Source organism: Sparus aurata, chromosome 10 (assembly GCF_900880675.1).
Source record: "Sparus aurata chromosome 10, fSpaAur1.1, whole genome shotgun sequence".
In the NCBI taxonomy this organism is placed as follows: Eukaryota; Metazoa; Chordata; class Actinopteri; order Spariformes; family Sparidae; genus Sparus; species Sparus aurata.
This window is the reverse complement of record NC_044196.1, coordinates 13,987,781-14,004,085: the sequence shown is the minus strand read 5'-3', so window position 1 is coordinate 14,004,085 and position 16,305 is coordinate 13,987,781. Positions and strand designations below refer to the sequence as shown.

The window sequence follows — 16,305 nt, the reverse complement described above, 5'->3', positions numbered from 1 at the left end:
AAAGTTACGGAATAGATAGCACTTTTTTTCCACTTGTGCTGCCTCAAGATAATCCACCGACCTTGTTGAGAGCTGTTTCACGTTATAAACATCTTTACCCACCATCTGTATCAACAGGAAAAAAGAAGCGTGCATCCACTCTAGGATGAGAGTGGAAAGCATTAACAGCATCTCTCTTCGTTGAGCTCTAACATCAGCTAGTTTAGTTAGCTCAAATCTCATTTATGAGAAGATGGATCCTTCTGAACAGGGATACGGAAAGTATCTACAAGTCATTCCAACAAAGCTCTGTGGATTATCTTAAGTAAATCGAGGATATTTCTAGAAAGAGGCATCACTGTTACAGTTTGTTTTAAACAAATATATCTTGTTTGACACGTTGAGCACCCACGACCCGAGCGCCATCTCGTTCCGTCATATTAACAGAAGGCAGATATCTCTACGCCAAAACAACGTAGATGGATGAACAGGACTACACATAAGAGGAAAATATTTGTTTTTCAGGGGCTGAATTATCACTTTACCTGGGAATCAATAATTTGACACAACAATTACAAATCAGTGTTGTCTTTGCTAGCTTGTTCCAGAACTTCTGACCATAATCACTTTTGTTAAATCTCTGAAAAAAGCCAGTAAGCTGAATAAACGTAGCTGTTGTTGTTTTGCTGAACTACTAATTCCCTGGTCACAAACTAGGTCCTGAGAGACTCCGTCCACTCATGAACACCAGCAGATACAGTATGAAGCTCCGGGAAAATGCACTAAGTAGACCTATAGTCAAGGTTTCTTCCATTTCTGTGGAATTTTTCCACACGTGCAATTAAACTTTTGTCTTCCCTTATGTTTGTTATGATACAATATGATGAAATTGGTACAGTAACAGAAAAAAAACATGGTAGAAAACACACAACAGAGAGAAGAGAGGATAGAGATGTGATGGAGGGGAGAGCAGAAGAAAGAAACGAAGGTTAAGATCCCTGCTCTTTTTATATCATCTTCAATGGATTCACTTCAGACGATCTTCAAATCGCAGCAGAGGAAACTCACTTGCAGTCAAGTCGTCTCTCTCTGCTCTGTTCTCTATCTACACCATCGCTCTATCGACCCGTGCAACACTTTCTATCTGCGTACAGTTAAATCTGTCGATCTGTGTCGCTTTCATTATGACAAACCTCTCTCACACACACACGCACACAGCTGTGTAAAAATAAAACGAGTTGTTTTTAGCAGGGCAGCCACATCCTTCCAGTACAGTCACCCTGCATCTCCGTCTCACTCTTCTCTCTTGGTTTTACTCAAGTTTCCAGGAAGATTTACTAATAACTCGCTGACCTTCTTCGACGCGGCAGCGATTTCACAAAACGTCTGACCAATCAAAACCACGGAACACATTGTCGTTTAAGCCGCTGTTTGACGTGACCTTTTGCCCTCAAAGATTTTTTAGAGTAAAATAAGTCTCCGTTATCTGATGTCTCGGCAGGGCAAAGGTCGTGTTTTAGTGCGTTGGTCACGGTGCGGGTTAGATAGCTTCATTATTTGCATGTTGGAGCACGCTACATGTCTCATCCATCATCTGGTAACAGCTTCCAAATCATATCTGAGGTATTTTTAACACTCGAAATCAGAGGTTAGTTATCTGAACTATATAAGTACGCGCATGTATGATAGTAAGAGTTAAAGGTAACAGAGTTCACGTTTAGCAGTTGCAGTTGTGGAGCGATTTAAGAACAGAGAGCACAAAAGGGGAGCCCTCCCGCGCTCAGTGGCGGGCAGGAAGTGAAACGAACGCCAACACAGGTTCACGGCTTGCAAAAGGTGTCTTCTCACAGAGGGAAGACGCGTCGAACACGTCCCTGCAGCCCTGTCTGTCTGACTTAAAGGTTTTATCTCCACGGGAGGGGGGAGAACAGAGTTGAACCAGCAGAACAAATATCATGACATAAGGTGAAGAAAGCAGAGGAACAGAAGATACTAGACAAGAATCCTCTAAAACAAGCTCAGATCTTTAGGTTTTTCTTTTAAAAATTGTGTTTTAAGGTCAATAAAGTTAAGTAGGGACATGTTGTTGATACATCACATATGTTTGGACACATAAAATCTGCTAATTATCAGGTTCATGGGCGTATACTGAAAATGTTTACATGCTTTTATGTTAAAAAAACAACTTTTTCTACCTCTGTTCACCACTACTGTCTCTTTAAGGCCCGTCTCCTGAAAACGCCTAGTCTGCCCTGATTGGTCAGCTCTCGCAGGCATGAGCAAGCCCCGCCCGCAGTGCTTCACATCAGCTCTACTGATGTTCTTGCGACTACGGCCGTGTGGCTGAGCACAAAGACTGTATAGTTGTGACATCATAATGTTACTGAAGTCCTGAAGGCTCGTTTAAAGGCCCGGTTTCTGAATGATTGAGCCTTTTTAATACTTTCACAGCACCTAAAACCTGCTTATAATCACCAACAGTCCTGTTAATGTTGCTTTGTTCAATGTGGAACCTTTAAAAAGCGACAAGTGAAAAGACTCAAACTGCAAGCGTCACTTAAGATTTTGTGTTTTGCAACAAAAGAACCCAAATCTTGTAGATCCTCCTCCAGGTTTTCATCGAATGTAATGCAAATTTCAACCCAGAAAAGCTGCAAAGAAAAATGCAGCCTTACATCAGGTGGGTGTGCCTGCAGGATTAGTGGTTCTGTTGGAAGTGACAAAAATTAATAAATGTGGATCTACCGATTCCAAAGTCAACACAATGTGGGAGAAGAGAGTTTTTATGTCCAACAGGCGTTTTTCTCCTCAGGAACACTGACAGTCTTTATCCAAGAAGCCGTCACGTGGGAGGTTAAACGTCGTCACCTCGAGTCCTAACCGTGGTGCTTCCCCACGCGATAAAGGCCAGAAGTACGACAATCGAGCGTCTCTGCAGCTGTAAACAGTGAGCTCACCTCTGGGCCACCTGACAGATGTACGTGAACGCAGCAGGTAGAAAGGAGCAGCGATAATCACAATAATTCTAATTACAGTAATTGCAGGAAATGTAGTGGAAGAGTAGTGAAGAGAGCTGGTGTGAAAAAAAACTGAACACCCACAACACACACACACAGACACACGCACACACACACGCACACAACACACACGCACACACGCACACACACACTGCAGTCTTTACATCAAGTGTCATTAACAGATGTGTTTTTTCATGCTGCTGACTCAGACTGTCACTCCTCATGCGGTACTTCAAGTCAGGGGGTGTGACAGCCCATTGACACAGACACACACACACACACACACACACACCACTCAGACACATGGACGGACACGTGTGTGCACATGCACTCACACACAGAGACACACAAATACACGCAGGTTATCAAAACATCTGATTTTGCAAGATAAAGTCCGATAGAACGAACTTAATCATACAATTTATGTTGTTCTCAGGACAGCAGTGTTGCAAGAGCAGCGTGTGTGTGTGTGTGTGTGTGTGTGTGTGTGTGTGTGTGTGTGTGTCTTGTGGTGGCTGTCTCTTGCTTCCTGTTAAAAGGGGTTCATGAGAGAGAGAGAGAGAGGAGCTGACAAAAACCAAGAGTGCGTCTATTTTTGGCCACAGAGTGAGAGAGAGAGAGAGAAAAAAAAGATGAAGAGATAAAAGAGTTAAAAGAAACAACACAGGCGGTTCACAGGGGCGTAAACACAGAACGAGGAAAGGAGAAGAAATGAGAGCATTAAAAAAAACAAAGAGAAAAGGGAAGTGAAGTGAAGAAATATGAAGTGGAGGAGAAGTGTGAATGTGGCGGCAGCAGAGCAGTCGGAGGAAATGTTGTGGCCTGCGTCTCATTAACAGACCGAGTGGCAGCAACAGGCAGCGTGAAGCGATAAAGCCGCTCAGATACAGCAAACACATTTGCACATTTTCTCAGCTGAACGTGTTTCTAAGTTACTCCACACGACCACGTTCTTGTTGTTCCTCTCCTTCATGCAGCTGGTTTTGAGCAGAGGTCCGATGGCGCAACAGCATGCGACACATTTTTATTAAAAGTCAACAGTGTTGCAGTGAAGATATGAGGGATTACTGCGTTTTGCAATCAAGCGATGGTGAGCCGGCGTAATTGCTAAATAACAGAGACACAGCCAAGAGAAACAGGCCGTGTGTTGTTGAAAACAGCGAGCAAAGGCCCACATTAATCAGCTATTAAAGGCAAAATTTGTAAGAGCGGCAGCATTTTCCATCTTTGGTGCCCTTAAATCCTCTGACTCACAGTGTGAAATCGAAGAGTGCAAACTCTTTTTAAGAAACATTTGAACTATTCCAATTTGTTGTTTTTGCCAGTGAGCCGAGGATGGTCCAGAATATTCTGAGGTGAAGTTCCAACTTTGACCCACTTAAAAAAACCTCGACAGCGAGCGCACATTGTGATGACGGTCAGTCAGATGCAGGGCAATTCATTCTGCATGACTGATTAAAGGTGCACTATGCAATTTTGGGAACAAAATTTTAATCAGAAGGGAAAGATCTTCATTGACTGATTATTTTTCTACCTGAACTCTGCCTAAAGGGTAACAGACCTCAATATTGTTTTACTCTGTTTATATGTGGCGGACCCTGCCACCTTTCTAGCTTCAAAAACAGTGTTCTGAGACTTTATTTTCCTCTGAGAACAGCTGGTTTATTCACTTACGGAAAGGATTAATATTTCTGAGTTTGTATTATTACCTCATTATTATTGTAAATTCTAAAATTCTGAGTTTGAATGTTTTCTACGAATCTGCGTGGATGCACTTGGCCACATTTTGCTTTTATGGATGCACCAACTCGTCTTCTACCTCAGCCAAGCTTAATCTTTTGGGGTTCAAGGATCAATTTATTTGTCTTTCTACATACTACATTTTACTGCAGTCCTTCTATGCTGCACAAGACAAACTCACTTTGGTTGGATTGTTGCGGATGAGTTCAGGAGTCTGCTCCGTGGTCTGGTGGTGCGGCAGCGGATACTTCTGTATCTTTTGGTCCAACAGAACATGAACGGCATTTACCCTTTGGTTTCTTTTAGATGCAAATTCAAATCCACGTATAAACAAATGGATGGAAACACACTTACAGAGTGTATCCAGGATGTGTAGCATCATGACAATGTCCTTGATGCACTCAAAAAAAGTATGCCCTTATGTTGCTGCTTATTATAGCTAAGAACAAGCTATGTAGCTTCAGCTAACATGAAACCACTGAGTGGATATCATCACTCACTTACAGACGATACATCAGTTTAGACCCGCAAACACGTCAGAACTCGAGCGTCGTGTTGTCAGTCGCCATTAGGCAGCCGACAGCAGAGAGACAAGACAGGCATGTGATAAACAGTACATGCCACACACACACACGCACACACCTTCCACTGATTGATAACACGTTAGCACATTAGCACTTCTACACAAACACACAAAGACAAATGCACACCTGTCAAGACTGAAACGTGTTCACTCATTAGTGATGACACAAACACACACACACACACACAGCTGCTGCTGATTGAGAGCACAAATTAGTTCATTAGTAACAACACACACACACGCGTGCCCACACACTAGAGATACTGTTGTCATCATTAGCACATTTCCAAAGTGAGTGTCACTATGTTAGACACAGCCGCTGAAGATAACTCATCAACTTCGTCTCACACACACTTTCCTTAATGGCCTCACTCTCTCAGACTGAATCCTAATGGTGGTTCAGACTCTGCAGCAACAGGAGGGAGGAGGGAGGGAGGAATGATGGGGCAAGATGGAGAGGAGAAAGACAGGGAGGTTCAGCCGGGAAGAGAAAAGAGAGGAACATAAAAACTGCAGGAGGGAGAAGGAGAGTGATGGAGAGATGGAGTGAGATCAATACGAGGATGTTGACTCGCTCCAGCCAGCGTTCGTCTGCTGATATAAATCTTTGTGGCGTTTGTGTTCCACAACTTTCTCTCGAGGTGAGGCTCTTTAAAGTGACAAAAGCGAGTGTGCGACAGTCGACGTGACACAAAATGATAACAAAACGATGTCGAGACTCAAAGAAGTCTCATTAAAGCAGCTCGGAACTGAAGAGAAACATCAGAGAAGTAGAAGAGAAGCTCTCAGGAGTTTAATATTCTTTCAGTTCTAGTTTGACATTCCACTGAAGTTTAGATTTGTCATAGATCCAACCAACCAACAAACAGACCAACCAACCAACCAACCAACCAACCAACCAACCAACCAACCAACCAACAGACCAACCAACCAATCAACCAACAAACAGACCAACAAACAGACCAACCAACCAACCAAACAAACAAACCAACCAACCAACCAACCAACCAACAGACAGAACAACCAACCAACCAAACAACAAACCGACCAACTAATAAACAGACCAACCATCAAACAGACCAAACAAACAACCAACCGAAAAAATAACACGACCAAGAGACAGATCAACAGAACAAACAAAAAATAAACAACCCAAACAAACAACCAACCATCAAACAGACCAAACAAACAACCAACCAGCCAACCAACCAACCAACCAACCAACCAACAGACAGAACAACCAACCAAACAACAAACCAACCAACCATCAAACAGACCAAACAAACAACCAACCAACCAAACAACAAACCGAACCAACTAATAAACAGACCAACCAACAAACAGACCAAACAAACAACCAACTGAAAAAACAAAACGACCAACAGACAGATCAACAGAACAAACAAAAAATAAACAACCCAAACAAACAACCAACCAACCAACCAACCAACAAACAAACAGTTTTGAACTAATGGTTGGACAAAAGACGCTGTCTGAAGACATTAGTTTAAGTTTTTGGAAATTGTAATTAGCATTATTGACAACTTCAACATTTTATAGACTTAACAGTTCCCCTATAATCAAAATATGTGTAAGGTTGCAGCCCTGTAATTGAAGCTCTTGTGATATGGTCAAAGTTCTCAAGCAAGGAAGTAATTTTCAAGTATTTGGGGAGATATAAAGCATGTCTCACTCACTGAATCAATCACAATACTGTCTCCTCTGATGGATATTGATTCCTTTGTGATAAAGAAAGTAAGTTGGACTGATTGTGAGAGTGATCAAGGAAAGAAAACAAAGTGCATCAAAAAACAAAGACACAGAGTTGCAGGATCAAAAAAAAAAGAAAAAACAGAGAGTGGATAAAGATGAAGGGAGGGCAGGATGAAAGGAAAGAAAGAAGGGACGGGATGATGAACAGCGGAGGTCAGAAACGAGAGAGACGGGGAGCATGTAGAGATCAAGGCGGGAGGAATAAAGCACAACCAGGTGGCAGCAATGAAAGAGAGGGGTTGAAATAAGACGGTGCACAAAAGATAAACACTTAAAAAGACAGGAAGTGAAGTGCCGAGTGAAACCCTGTCACTAAAAACAGAGGTTCCTCTTTTTTAAAAATAACAAAGTCTCAGAAAAAGGACAAAATGAGCGACTCAGTAACTTGTTTTCCTGCAGTTTGTATCCACATTTCTGACAAACTTCCCAACTCTAATCACCTACACTCGTTTCTAGGTCACAAAATTAAAGACAAACATGTCCGTGTTTGTCAGACATTGGTGGGGTTTGTTTGAGGAAACGCTCTTTGTGAGCATTTCTGAGAATCTGAATGAACACTGGACTGGGGCTTTTTAAGGACTTCCTACTTTCCTTGAATGTAAAGTGGACTTTTCAAGGACTTCCTGCTTTTCATGACTGAGTCCCCCTCATTGGACGGTGTGACGTCTCCGAGGGGGGAACAAGAGGTCAAATCAATAGAAACTGAGTTGGGAGGCTCCGGTTACCAGAACACCAGTAAGTCAGTCTGACAGACAGACTCAGCATTTAGACTCCGAGTTGACGCGCATGGTTGAATACACTCATGCACGTATGATTAACGGCCTATGTACAGTGATTTGATTACAGCAGATCAATAACACACACTGGGGCCAGTTAGCTGATTCAGGATTGATTAGCCATAAGATACAAGCAGTGATACTGGAGCTGGGTATGTTGTTCCTCATGAGGTAAATGTGAATAACTGAAGTTCATAATCAGTAAAGAGAGCTGCCTTTTACTCATTTTTAGGTTCATACTTTCATGTTGGTGTCTCCTAGAAAATATCTCCGAGCTTTAATGTTCAAACTCTCATTCTATCCATTGCTGCAGCACCTCGATTCATCCTCCACTCTGTTTTAGGGCCTGTCTCTTTAAGGCCCAGTCTGCTCTGATTGGTCAGCTCTCACAGGACTGAGCAAGCCCCGCCCACCATGTTTTTCCCTCAAATTTCAGCCATGCTAAGGGCGGTGACTGTATAGTTGTGACGTCACAGTGTTACAGGAGTCCTTACGGCTCGTTTAAAGACGGTTTCTGATTAGGGCTGTTTGTATTCTACTGTGGACTGAGTGTTTCGATTAATTTCAACCTTGACCGGCTTTATAGTAAAATAAGACATCTCACTTTCTACAATATGGGACCTTTAATGTTCCTCAGGGAGGATTTGTACTTAATATACTGTCAGCAATTAACCTTCTGGCTCACCTGTCACAGATACCAGCCAGCTTTTCCATTTTTAGACCCTGGTTTATGTATAGAATGAACATAAAAGACAGGAAGACGGTCAGATAGGGACACCATGATTGTCCCCACGTGGACCGAGGTGAATTTAAGAAAGTATCACTTTAAGCCTCAAGTCATTCGTGTCTTTTCCAAAGTTAGTCATGATTTGAAGTAAGTTTTAAAGAAGTTGTTGGTCAGTTTGGCCAAGAAAATGTTTTTTGGGTGAATGTTGGATTCCAAAATCTTCTCTTCAGAGCTTCAGATCCAGGTTTCTGTTCTAAAAGTAGAACAGATTTGAACAGAATTCGGAGAAGATCAGCCAAAAAGAAATGCAAATAAATGTCTGTTTCCATCTGGTGACATTGTTGGATTTCAGTTGAACTTTTCCACTTTAGCCGAGTGTTTTTTATATGTATATACACACAGGTGTAGGAAATCCCTTTAGTCCCACGGGGTTATCCTGAACTTGGAAAATTGGCCCTTCGTTTTTGAGCTTTGAGCACATACAAAAAACATCCTCCAGATCGACACACTCTCGACCCCTAGACTTCAAGATGATGATCTCCATTTCTATTAAATTGAATTTGCAGCAGTGCGGCGTTCTAGAAGGAAGCGACGCACCGATAAAAAAGGATACTAGGAAAGGAAAGCCAATTGAAATGATTTAAAACATTCATAAACATTCCTTCTCGTGGTGTTTTATGAAGCAGAAAATGCACCGAGCAGGTTTGTTGAGCCTTAACAATGTGTTTTTTTGCACCGGCGACTGCGCGAGACATCTTAAATAGTCGGGCCGCCTCCTCTACAGTGCTGACAACCTGTTGTGAGGGTAAATATGGGTATTAGAGCCTGCTGCTGTTCGCTGTGCGCGTTTCTTATATAACTCTGACTCCGGATCCGTCTCTGCTCTGCTACTTTCCACTCCCTCTCCCCTCTTCCACTTGCTAATTTTCTACCTTTTGTCTCTCCATCAATCTCCCTCTACCTCCATCTCTTTCCATCTCTCAGTATTGACCCCCGCACACTACTGCAGCTGCATCGCATCGAGCCAAGGGCATAAATCAAAGCACAACACGCTGGCCATCCCACACACACACTCACTCACTCTCCTCAAGCCATTTCTGTTTACCGTCCCACACACACACACACACACACACAAACACACACACACACACTCTATAACTCGTCCTCATCTCTATTGCAGCGAACACCCACACAGATTTCTGCACTGGGAGTGAGATGCGGATAAAAAAGAACAAATATAGTGGGGGTTTTTGATTCCAAAGCAGCGTGCAGGAAATCCACAGGAACGGGAGGGGAAAAAAAAAGTAGTGTTACCTGTTGGTCACCACTCAGAACGCCAGAAATACGACTGGTTAGATAATCTGAAGTGCTGCTGCTATTTTGGACGGAAAAACACGCGTCTGTTTGGGAAGCGGAGGGGAAAAGTGATCGATCGCTCGCGTCTATAAATGACAGTCGAGGTGGGCTAATAGAGGGAAGATTAGATTTTTAAAAAAGAAGTTTATTTTAACGTTTTTATTCTCGTTCAAACACGAAGAGGAAGAAGAGGTGTGACAGAAATAATCCCGCTGGAGAGAATAAAGAAAGAAAAGGAGAGGAGGTTCCTTCTGTACCCGGTCTCACATGGAAAGAAACATAATGAAGGGATGCCCTTTTCTCCCTGTGTGTGTGTGTGTGTGTGTCGGTGTGTGTGTGTGTGTGTGTGTGTGTGTGTGTGTTCACGTGCACGCCCATTACAGCGTGCATGCTCAGCCTACTCAAAGCCACAGCGGTGGGGCCACACACACAACTCACAGGAGCTGTTTGCTCTTCCGCCTCATTCTCTTCCTGTGTCTCCTTTATTTTCCGCACGGTAAATGAGAGCAAGGCAAACAGGAGGAGGAGGAGGAGGAGGAGAGGAAACAAGAGGAAGAAGAAAAGAGTGTGAAGGCCTTACGTAACAGAGCCTGGAGAGAGACGGAAAATAGGAAAAAAGAAAGGAAAGTAAGAAAATCAGGAGGTCAAAGGTCACTAAGTGAAAGAGATGGTTAAAAAAAAGGAGAGGCAGCTCGTGACACGCCTGATGACTCGTCTTTTTTAATGCTACGATGTGTAGCAAGGTTTTTCCACATGTTGTCTGTGGATGCTGCTGATTGGCACTATTTAAAAAAAAACACCACACTCGCGTTTTTGGCTTTAAATCATCCGTGCAATCAATTAATGAATCAGAAAAGCTGAATCACGTCAGCACTGAAATATAGAAAATCACCACCGGTCATACATGCTGTATGCAACTGCCGCACGCCAGCAAAAATATGCAGCAGAAATTAACTGTGGTGAACTTGACTCAAAGGAACCAGACTGGAGGAAGTGGTCGAAGGCAATTAGGTTACCAACTTTCATCTTCTGAAATATGAACTGCTCAACAGAACAGAAGCAGGCTGAGGACAAATACGAGACTGGAGAACTTAGTGCACCGGATGTTGGCGAGCTACGGAGCTTGATAACCAACCTAGCAAGCTTTCTATCTTTCTTTAATCCAATAACTCAATTGTGTGCCATGTCACTTCGGAGTTCACAGTAAATAGGGAAAGAAAGAAGCTTAGAGAGGCGTTTTGTGACAAGCTAGTGCTACCGTGTTCCCACCTTAGCATGTTAGCAGTTAGCTAGCCAGCTGTGGAAGGCAGTTTACAGACCTACCCTACGAGTGGGCACCACGTCAAACACATATTTTGCGAAGACGAGAGTCAGTTCTGGACAAACTTACAACTTCTACATATATAAAGTTCATTTTTTTCTTGTTGTTGACCGGTAAACTATAATGAGTACAGTTTGAAAGCTGTACGTGTAAGCACAGTTTAAACAAACCAAACCGAACATGTCACCACTGCTGCTGCTGCGTGAACAGGACCAGAGATGTCAGATAGAGATAAGCCGGCGTGACACTGCAACCATGCATGAAACAGTTCCTCTTCTTGTCTGTAAACCAAACTCGTCTTAAAGTCCACGGCCTCTAAATCAACACGGAAATGCTTTTTAAAAAACCTCACTGATGGTCAGTATGTGTCTTAAAATAGATTGGAGTGTATTTGTTCACCCAAACATGGCTCGTTATCTGCTGCATCACCGTATTGATTATTCTTGCTGGACTGTGTATTGTGCTGCGCTCTGCTACAACACGGCATCATATATCTGGATGTCATTGTGGATTTATGGCACTTGTTGGCACAGAAACACAAGAGGAACTTCAGTATAACAATAAAGATAAAGGTCAAACTGACGTGGCTGCTGGCATGAGGCCTAATCATCACAATTAACAGTAAAAAAAAAAAGGTTAAACATCAAGTTGTAGCTCTTATTTGACCACTGACGCTGCTTTTTTAGTTCCCACTGCTCAAAGCTGAAGTTTTAAACTCTTACACAAGCTTTTCTTTATACACATGTTAAAGTTATGGGGCATTCGAGGACATCGTATTCATATGTTACATGAGCAGAGGCAGGCAGGAAATGTGGGGACAGTGTGGTTCATGTCTTAACACCTTGGCCGCCGTGACGCCCTGCGAGCATTTTATTTCTATGAAAAATGAAACACGGGAGCTATTCGCGTCTTGCCTCACCCCCGCAGGATGGGCTGGGCTGGGTTCTCATCATCTCTGCACAAACAGGCTGGTGCGAGAGCAAGATGATAACAAAACAAGAACTTGTTAAGACTTCGGGTCAAACACTCAAAGCCGTTTCTCACAGAGACATCAAACAAGAATAGACACCTGAAAATCTTAAAATCCAACCTTGTCGAGAGAGTCTGGAGGCTGAGTTCTTTCTTTTTTTTTTTTTATCAAAGTCAGATAATTAGCAAATCTCCAAGGTCGCAGTCACTTTGATCAGCGTGCAGACTGTAAAACAGCGGCAACAAGAACATTCCCAGGGTGACATGGGGTTGTGGATTCTCCCCACAGAATCACGACAGCTTGCAATGAAATGTAATCTTTAGGATTTGTGTTCATGGGAACAAATTAAAGGCCCAGTGTGTAGGATTTAGTGGCATGTACAGATGAGGTTGCAGATTACAAACCAACTGATTGCCCCTCATCTCGTCCCTTCACCAAATGATGGGAGAGGTGTCACAATAATCCATTCCATTTCACTTTCGATTTTAAAACAAATTTCAGCACTGACGACTCTGCCGTCGTTAGACTAAGACTTGCCATTGCCAATATTGTGCGACCAAAAAATAAAGTTTCCAATCTTCAGTGTTTCAGAAATCAACAACAAAAGATAGAAATTAAGTTTGTTACTCAATTTGTTTTTTCTCTAACATGCCCCGAGTGAAACATCTTCCCAAACAAATCAATAAATAAGATCTTTGGCAGCGTTATCAGCTTAGCTCAGAGACGTTTCAGATATCCTTTATTGATTTCTTTGAGAAGAGGGTTCACTCATGGAGGAAAAACCAAACTGATGACAAAATTCCACCTTTAAAATAGAAAAAATAATAATCGTAATATAATCAGTTTATCGTGGCAGCTTTATTCCAGTCCATGTCCACGAAGTCTTAAGGCTAAATTTTGTCGTATTTTGCGAACTGATTTAAGTTAAAACAACTTCAATCACAATCTTTCCCAGAAGAAGTGATTCATATAAATTACATTTCATGACTGTTGAACTCAATATATATTTTTCTAATCTTAACCCCAGTGCTTCTGGTGCCTAATCCTCACCACTGACAGGTCGTGAACTCCAGAACAGATTATAAATGTTTCATTCAGTCGAAGAAAATGTTGATCAGTCACAAAAGACAGTCGTGCTGAGAGTCACGAACACAATTAAAATTCCAGTCCATGTCCGTGATTTTAATGTAAGCTGCTGCAGGTTCAACATGACCCACTGTAAACCCCCCTGTCGTCTGACATCTTGGATATTATTCTGAAATCTCGAAGAACTAACAGCGAGGAGTGACTTCAGTATGTCTTTCTGGCTTCTGGTGGGATAAAAATGTCCTCTCCTGATGCCCCAGAATCAGAAACCTTGTCTCCAGACGCAAAGATATTTAATTATAGCCGACACGAACATCTCCAGTCTTCAGAGGGCTATCGCTGTATCTGTATAATTATTGAGGGACTTGTGGGTGAGGAACTGAATTAATCTAATGGTGTCAGGATGTCATGTCACGGTTGATAAGAATTAGCACCTTCTTAACGAGTGCGCCAACAGAACGCCGCCTCGATGAGTACGGGAGCAGGAGGAGGGACAAAAAGAGGGGAGGCAGCGCAAAACATGAGAAAACAGGGTCGTCCGGCAGTAAACACACACACATACAAAACACACACACACAGACACGCACACATATGAAATGTTTAAGACCATGTGCAGAACACACACCAGTAAATAAAAGCTCTCACCCACATGTACACGGGCAAACAAAGGGACACACAAACATGCTAATCCGCTCAAGCCATTGTTGTCACTGCGGCATAATCCCGGAGTCGATGACTAGCTTAATCTTAGTCACATGACTGAAGGTACACACAATGTAATCAACACACACACACACACACAGAAGCATAAACATGCAAAGAACCAATCATAGCGCCGTCAAAGCCGGTGAACCAGAGATCTTCAGCCGCCCGCCGCTGACAGCAGCAGCGTCTCACTGACGATATGGAGGCTGAATGATGACGACAGAAATACTATAAAAAATACTAATTAATACATTTGACAATATCATTAATGTGCTTTTCTGTGACGTTGACTTTGTTTCTTTTTCACTGGGAACTTTGCCTCTGAATATTGGTCATTTTCACCGATATAAACAGCATTTTTTTACTTTTCTTTACAGATGTCATTGTTATTGTAAATAATTTGAATTTATTTCTCTGAAAATGCCACTTTGCTAGAAAAATTAACCATGTTTACTTTGCTCTATTATTTTAATGTTATAGCTAAGTTTGTTAAATAGCTATTAGCTTAGCGTTATTCAAATCATTTATTGTTTCTGAAGTAGCGTGTTGTCGATATGATCCTGTGCATGAAAAAGCTCTTGAAACAAAAGTTCCTCTCTCCCATGAAAACCGTGCTCCTGAATGCCTCGTCAGTAGTCCCGCCTTTAATTCTGTGCCTTTGTGACATCACATTTACATCACCATGTCACACTTTTCTTGTAATTTATTGCTACAACTGGTTTGGCACGTAAGAATTGATTTAGCACAGCTGCTCTGTTGGTGTTAGCGGTGCTTGCTCAGGCATGTGTGAGCTGACCAATCAGGGGAGAGTGGGTATTCAGGAGGGCGGGGTTTAAAGAACAGGTGTGTTTTATTAACATTAAAGCATGAAAACTTATTCAATGGTAACCCAAAATAAAATTCTGACCCTGAAAATGAGAATATTACCTGTCTCTGAAGGATGTCTGAACATATTTTGAATAAAAGTTTATTCTAATGTAAATTAATTGATTTTGAAATTTATAAATGTCGATTTTCTAGAAAGATTAACTGTTTACTTTTCTTTCATGATTTTAAAATTGTGACAAAGTTTATACTTAGCAATAGCTATTTTACATTTCCTTTAATATTATTGAATTTTACTTTGATTTACAATCTTTAACACTTATGATGAAGAGGAACACTGTTAAGAGTAAAAACAAAAGTTTTACTGGATGACTCGGTTCACTAAATACAGAAAAATAAACAAACAACACAAGTGTCACCGACCAACAAATGACAATGACAACGACCTTTCATTCCTTCCCTCCTGAAACCATGGCAACCATCTATGGTGTCATGAGCTTATACGTAATGCGTGCGCCTTCCCCTCGACGCCGCATTACAGCGGCGTCCGATGAGATTAACCAATCAATACCAGACTGATATCCAATGCCATTATCTGCCCCGGGAACAAACGAGGCATTATGGGACGCCGGGTATCCCGGGTTACTTATTGATCAGCGCGCGCTTTACAGATAACGGTCAGCGCCAACGGTCAGTAATTGATAATGATTTTTCAACGCGCAAACAAACATTTATGATAGTGATTTAAACAGTTATCATTTGTGTTTGTGTGCTGGAAATGATCAGCTCATCAATAAATAATGAGTCAGATGTGTGTGTGTGTGTGCGTGTGTGGGTGGGTGTGTGTGCGTGTGCCAGTAAGAGATCAGCATCAAACCATCAATATCTTCCTGTAAAACACCAATACGAAGCGATCAGTAGTCCGATAAGAGGCTGCATGTTGATGTCAGATCTGCAATCAGATTCAACCACAACTCGTCATCGCAGAGGAAGATGACGCAGACAGGAAGTCAGCTGACCTCAGCAGACAGACGCAGGTCGCATAAGATGAGGCCTGATTTAGGCGACACCAGAAGGGGATGATCAAAGAGTCAGATGTCAGACAAAAGTCCCTCAATTGGCCTCAGAATCCACATCCACACATCCTCTTTAAAAGTTTATACGTCCTTTTGAATAAATGAGCAGCTCACGTCTTAAATCCAGCGTTCCATCGTGACCCTGATGGACAACCTCCTTGAATTTTCTGTGACTTTCCCAAACTAAAAGTTAAGAGCACTTCCACGAGCCTAAATATTTCATCCCTCACCGGCTCGCAGAAGTTGCCGGGGTTGTTTTTTCCTACCTTGGAGGATGTTTCAATATGTATCAAGCCAAAAAAGAAGCTCTCAGAGGAGCAGGAGGTTTCAAAAAACCAACATCTATAATACAAGACGGCGAAAAAGAGTGA

At 42.2% G+C, this 16,305-nt stretch overlaps 1 protein-coding gene across 3 annotated transcripts in view; it reads right to left on the bottom strand.

Annotated features, from left to right (window-relative positions):
* The window catches only part of LOC115589201 (diacylglycerol kinase delta), a 98,978-nt gene that overhangs the window by 78,800 nt on the left and 3,873 nt on the right, over positions 1-16,305 (bottom strand). The gene's annotated exons all lie outside the window — the stretch shown is intronic.